Genomic DNA, 7,356 nt, shown 5'->3' on the forward strand with positions numbered 1-7,356 from the left:
TGGCTGAAATATGCCATCAGCAATTCATCTCTCCCTCCTGCTCCTCTCATCTTGCTACAGAATCCCTTTAAATGTGCTACTGGGTCGCCATACCCATCATACAAATCAAAATTTGGCATCTTGAACCCGACCGATAACTGAAAATCTGGGAACAGACATAAATCTTTATAGGCCACACTTACTTGGCCCCCTAACCCCCTTATGTCTCGGAATGATTGCTCCAGGATTTTGACCTTTCTTATCATCTCCTCCTGCTCAGGGTTTTTGGGCGGCTTCTCAGTGCCTGCCGTGAGATCAAGATGAGGAGTATAAGAGTAGGGTTCTGGCACTTTGAAGGTAGGCTCAGGGAGATAATACTGGTTGTTGTGCGTCTGCAATAGAGGTTCACTAGGAGATCGGTGTAGGGTAGCAGGCGGAGGTACTACAAAAACGGGAGTAATTGGTGGAGGAGGGTATGAGACTTGTTTGGATGGAGGAGCCTGTGATGTATGAGAAGTGGTGCCTTGGCATTGTTGGTAGAAGGGAAATGCTGGAGATGAATTCACAGTGGGTGGCTCCTGAGGCTGAGCCAAGGGTGGGATATAAACGGGGTTAGTGGGATAAACTAGCGGTGGATGCCCCTTTGCCCAGGCTTGGTACATTTCAGCCATCTGTTGTTTCAACTTATACATTTCCTCCCTCATTGCACCATTTCCTCTACTTCTTTCGATGGGTCCACAATACTCGTATCAGATTTCGGGCCAGTCATGTTCACTTTATCCTTAGACCGAGTGTTGTATGGATGCGTTGCCAGAATGCCAAACAACTAACCACCTACCTGGACTTACACATGTAGACAACAATTTCATTAGCGATTAGGATTTAACATATTGGATAACCGCACATTGGGCATGAATGCACCTATACAGTTAACCATTTCTATTATGCATTTGTTCAACCGCATGCGTCATCCCGGCATTTCCTTAGTTCCAACTGTAAGCTTTCTCTTTTCTTTTGTTTTCTTTTCTCTTTTATTTTCTCTCTTTCATCTTTTCTTACCGCATTCTATCCCTTTCTTGTTTTTCCGCTCTTTTCTTTTCTTATTCTTTTTCCACCCCTCTTGTTTTTCTTCTTTCTTTCTCTCTTCATTTGGTTACTGTCGTATCCTATGGAGATTGCCTACGTATCGTGACCCCGCACAAATCAGACCCGACGTAGTTCATGAAAATAAGTGCCAGAATAAAGGAACAAATTTTTGGGAATTTTCAAATTTTTCATTACCACAACATTCTATTACAAACTAAACATTCTGAACTGGAAAAATAACAGACTCCAACTAAACTCAAATACAGACTCCGAACATACTAGCATATTTGGACGCAAAAAGAAAACAGACTGACAAACAATAAACTCTAAAATGGCAAATACAGGCTCGATCTATGAATACATTAGTGCTTCAAAAGTGGGTGCCCGCGGGGCATCGTTCGGCCTCACCGCGGGCTTAGGTGCCAAATCCCTTTCAAGTTGATCCAGCTCATACATGGTTCGCTTGACGTAAATCATCACTACCGAGAAGAAGGTAGTGCGGGTCATGTTTTCACATGCCTGACATATCCTAAGGATGGCGTGGGCAATGGTCTCAATCCTGTCTCTTGTTCAACCCTTTTTTATAAGCAATCACCTTACTTGATTATTGCGAGCCTCCAACACATGAGAATCCTGAAAATGCTGATCCTGCAGCTGCAGTATTTCTACTTCCATTCGGGCTAGTAAATCATAGCAGTGTCCACTTTCGGTCTCAAAAGCTTTAGCTTGCTTAACTGTTTTATCCTCAAGAGTGATCACTTTCCTTTTCAGACTAGCGATGGTCTTTCCATAATCCTTCTTTAATTGTTGCATGTAATGGGTGCATTCTTCTGTTCTTTTTACCCACTGTGCCCGGAGTTCTGCTATGGTGCCTTCGAATTTTTTCAGCTCATCCCTGTACTCACTAATTTCCCTTTTCAGCCCCTTTATCAACCGCTCGTCCGACCGGCTCCTTTGTTGGTTATTGGCAGTTATCCTCATTTGCTGGATTTGGGCCCTAAGCGCCTCATTTTCTTAGGCCAACCTGTTCTTTTCTCCCTGATCAGCAGCAACTTGCACACTGTTCTCAAATTTCAGAGCTCCAATCTGTTGTTTCAGCTTGCTGATTTCAGCCTGATAGCCTTCTTCTTTTGCTAGCCAACCCCATTGTTCTTGTGATGATTCAGTGAAATCTTGGATGTGGGGTATTTTAGCTAGCCTCTGATGCTCAAGTTCTCTTTTGTACCATGCAAGGTATTTTGGCGACATTTCTCCTTTGGCTTGATCCTGCACACAAGTATCTACTTGTAGATATTGACATTCATTCCAAATCTCGCGGACTTTTGCTTCGGGAAACTGTCCGTCAGGGCTAATCTCAATTACTTGAACACTAAGATCTTCCTCTCGTGGCATTGTTTGGCATCTCCGGAGTTGTCTCAGAACCCTACATGGAGCATAAGGTTGGATGCTCTTAAGGCCCATCAAAAGAAAATGCGACCTAGCTGCTGGCATGTATATGATTTCTTCAACAGGCAACCATCCCAATGTCCACTGTATCTGACTGTCCGTGAGAGTACGAAAGTATGATATCCATGCTATTACTCCTTCAGGCAGACTAACCCCATCAATCCTTGTGTAAAACTCTCCTATACATGTCTTGTCAGACGAACCATAACTCAAGAGCTGGGAACGGTGGCATAGATGCTCAGTCATCCACATTTGTAGCAACAGGTTACACCCCTCAAAAAAGATGCCTCCGGCTTTGTAGGCAGTGAGAGCTCGGAAAATGTCAGACACGATCATAGGCGCGAGAGTGCTTTCATTTTGAGCAAGTAAGGTACTGACGACCCCGACTAATTTTATATCAATATTCTCGTCTTTCCTTGGGAACACCAAGAGGCCCAAAAAGGTTATCATGAAAGCCACCCGTCTGTGCTCATCCCATTTTTGACGGTTATTTTTACTGCATAACTTGATGTCCGTCTTGTTAAACCCTCCCACGTGGCCGTACCTGTCGTATATGAAGCGCAGAGTATAGAAGCCTTTTACCAAATCTGGATTATGGACTATCCTGGGTATCTTTAATGAATCTAAAAACCGATGCACCGTGATGGCTCTTGGAGCAACTAGATATTTTTCTCTTAATGGAACCTCAGCATTTCCGATGTACCCGCCTATTTCCTCCAGAGTTGGAGTGAGCTCAAAATCTGAGAAGTGGAAGACATTGTGCGCCGGGTCCCAGCAGGTGACCAACGCTCTTATAATATCACCCCAAGGCTTGATTTCCAATAAACCCGTAATACCTTTCAGATATTTCTTGACTTCGTCTTGTCCTTCTTTGCCTAAATCGTTCCACCATAGTCGCAACTCAAAAGGGATTTTAGTCATTATTGAGAAAGGTTCGTTTTGCATCGTGCTCATCCTGCACATTTAATAAGGTGATTTAAGCAAAAACAAAACTTTTATTTGACTCAAAACAAAATTAACTATTTCCTTTTCCAAATTTAAAATGAAAGACTCGGTTTTCGAATACGGCCTTTCAGCACTCCCAAGGACGAAGATTTTAAGGTTGTGAGAGTCAATCGGTCAAAAATCAAAATTGACCAAAGGTGGCCGTTATGCAAAGTCAGCCTTCCGGTGTCCATTTCGGGAACGTTCGGCTGTTTTTGATGAAAACGGCATCACCCGACTTATTCATGTCAAAATTTAAACTTAAATATTTTTGGCTATTTTTGCAAAGGGGAGGTTGGACCCGATGAGGGTTGCCTACGTATCTCACATCCGGTGAGAATCAAACCTGCGTAGTTCGGGCCGAGAAACTAACTATATTTTGAAAACAAGACTCTTTTTTTCATTTTCCATGGCAATATAAACTAATTTTCCTTTTCTATTTTTGAAAACGAAACATAATAACGACTCTCCTTTTTTTTCAACAAACAATAAACAATCTATTTTTTCCAAACTAAAAGACTCTTTTTCTTTTCTTTTTCAACAAACAACTTTCCAAAAATAAAAGACTCTTTTTCTATTTTTCCTTTGCTTTTTAGTAAAACAAACTATTAAAAATAAAATATTTTTCCATTTTCTTAAAATTTCGGCAGAGTTTCGATAGTATTTGGCCATTGGTTTTTCTAAAAGAATCAATTAACCCCCTAACGGTTATTTCTCTCTTTTCTTTTTTTTTCCTCATTTTCTCAATTTTCCAACATTCCCGAGATTCAAAAGCAGGTCAACATGCTGGTTCGAAACAAATATATGTACAGAACAAATAGGATGCATCATGATGGTCTTTTCATTTCAGGTTGCTAGCCCTAGACGGACCCAACCCCTGTGTTGAGTCCCCTAAGTCAAATGCAGCATGATGCAATTAAGCGCTCCTACTAGGGATCCGGCATGAAGTCAAGTTATTCTAGGTTCAAAACCTGGGTATGTGTTCTAAACAGTGCACTCGAGCGGACAACCCGAGTCGAGGAGGGGCCAGCGTACCGGAGACCCGCGAGATCATCCGGCTTTGCAACTTATCTGAGCCTCTTTTTATTTCAGGGTATGACACTAACAGAATAGGGAGTCTCAACCAGTAAGCACATCCCCGGAGATGAAGAGAGAAGGGTGTCGACACAGTTTATATACAGTTCAAATGATATCAAAGCGGTAACATTTAACATATTCGGTACAAAACATGTAGGAAAATCAGATACAACCAAATACAACAATTTATCTAAGCTCGAATTATGAACCCTGAACCAGAGATTCTGGGTTCGATCCCCAGCAGAGTCGCCAGAGCTGTCACACCTCCTTTTTCACTACACCCCGCAAGGGCATAAAGGAGTTTTTCCACTTAAAGGACAATCGGAACGGGATTTAATATTATTATTCAGAGTCGCCACCTGAGAGATTAAGGGTGTCCCAAGTCACCGGTTGAATCCCGTACCGAGGAAAAATATGACTCTGTTAATAGTCCGCGAACCAAAAATTCGGATAAGGAATTCTGTTAACCCGGGAGAAGGTGTTAGGCATTCCCGGGTTCCGTGGTTCTAGCACGGTCGCTTAATTGTTGTATCTTATTTTAATACATGCTAGCATATGTGCCTTTTTATTTATAAACCGCTTTTATCATTTTTTTTAAAAAGAATTGCAACGTCGTGAAAATGCGTCTCGAACCACGTCGCAATCAATGCACCCGTGGTTGTTAACACATTTTGACTCCTTTGAGATTTGGATTTGGGTTGCATCAATGCGCACCCGAGTTTAAAAAGGTATTTTTATTAAAATCGTGCCTAAAGTGGCTAACGCGTTATTATCTTTTGGGAAGGCCGTGAAATTCGCTAAACAGCCCATCCCGAATTTCTAAAATTTTAGTTAAGCATTGGAATGAAGGCCCCGCAATTTGTACATTTTATTCGGCGAGGCTCGTCTCAACATTTTTATTTAAAGGTCAATCCTAAAGTGGCTATTATTTTTCTATTTATTTGTATCTAAAAATAAAAGAAAATCCTAAACAATTATTTCATTTGAAATGGCCAAACCTTATGAACTTATTTCGTGAATGCTGGCCCAATGAACTAGGCTTGTGAAAAGCCCAATTCCCATTTCAGTTTCAGGCCCCAAACAGCCCAATTTGCACAGACTGAAACTAGTCAGGCTGTGTGAGAAAGGTCGAGGGATCGATTCCCTGCTGTCTCTTTTCAAGTTATTCCATTCTGCTGTCTCTTTTCAAGTTATTCCAAATGTATTCAAATAGTTCACAACATGACTAACACTAATCAAATTATTAATGGCGAAAATGAACATGGAGCACAAGTTGAAGTCATGTAACCTTACCTATTACATACGAGTCAGCTAAAGTCCCAAATTAACACAGTTCATTATTTAAACCACTACTACTAAACTAATACTCAAGCAATTTAGTATTCTAAACTAGCTGGACTATGGAATTGAGTTATAGGAAACACAGAACTACTTGGACTTGTTTTTACAATTATTGGAAACAAATCAATGCTTAAAAGCTGCCGTGACAACTGATATTAATCATTAACACGAGAACCCAACATCCTATGAATCTGAAATTAGTAGTCATAGAGTCCAATTATTACAAAAAAAAACACTAATTGTCAATTACATGATTGTTCTGACACGTTAAAATCAAACACAGTAGAGTGAATTCAACGATCCACTTCAACTTCATTTATCCTTCAAAGTGAATTACAAAGATCCAACACAGCTTACATGAGATCAAGGGAGGTACCTGGAAGTAGAAAGCAATGAAGGAGAAGAAGAGGTCAACGACAATCAACAATTAATCACAAATAGCCCAGCAATAAAATCAAACAGCCCGGGAATGTTTAAACCAAACAGAAGCTAACAAATCCACTCTAACACAGCAACAAGTCAACCCAAAAATGAATACTGATGTATAAACAACAAGCAAACACCCAAACTAGATTCGAAATACCAATGTCAACTCGAAATCGACCAAAATTGAACTGAAAATCCTTTTGGAACTTCACTGATGCAAAACTCAGCCAAAAACCCCATTTAATTTGATTTAAATACACTCGAAATGAACCTCTAAGCTTCAACAAACAAAGATAGCAACTACAAAATGCAAGTCACAACCAAAAGCTAAAATCCATTTCCCATTTCAATGGAACAGTGATCCTAAATTCTTTTTTTTCTAATGATTTTCTATTGTTTTTTGGGTTTTTTGAATGTTTGAATGTTTTGAACTTCAAGTTCAGATCTGAAAAATAAGAGAGGAGCTTCCTTGGGGAATTTTTCTGGCCAAGACCCCTCCATCAAGGCATTGGGGTTGCCTTTTATAGGCAACAAATAGGGTAGAATGTTCTAGATGGCACTCACACATTTTCCCTCTTTTAATTTCAGATTCCCCCGATTAGTCCTTCAATTTCTGCCTTGTTTCTCAAGTTACTGCCCTAAGTTTACTGAAATCTATACTAAAGTCTTATTCTAGAAGGCCCTAGGGTGTTCTTTTACCTATACAATACCTATACTACCCTTATCTTGGTTTTGAAATTACTATTCTTAATACAACTACCCTTTTCCATGCCTAAACTACCCTTATTTCCTCCCTGAAATTACTACCCAAACAAGCTAAGCTTCAAACCCCTAACTAACTGACTCAAACCCTCTGTTAGCCTAGCTACAAATCAATTATAGTCTCCCAAAGAGTCCAATTCAGCCTTAATCAGACCAAAACAAACTAAACTAATTAGAACTAGCTAGACGACTAATCAAACTGAAGCCAAACATGAACTAATTAGTAATTAACTAAAGAAACACCAGAAACTAATT

This window comes from Nicotiana sylvestris, chromosome 3, assembly GCF_000393655.2.
Source record: "Nicotiana sylvestris chromosome 3, ASM39365v2, whole genome shotgun sequence".
NCBI lineage: Eukaryota > Viridiplantae > Streptophyta > Magnoliopsida > Solanales > Solanaceae > Nicotiana > Nicotiana sylvestris.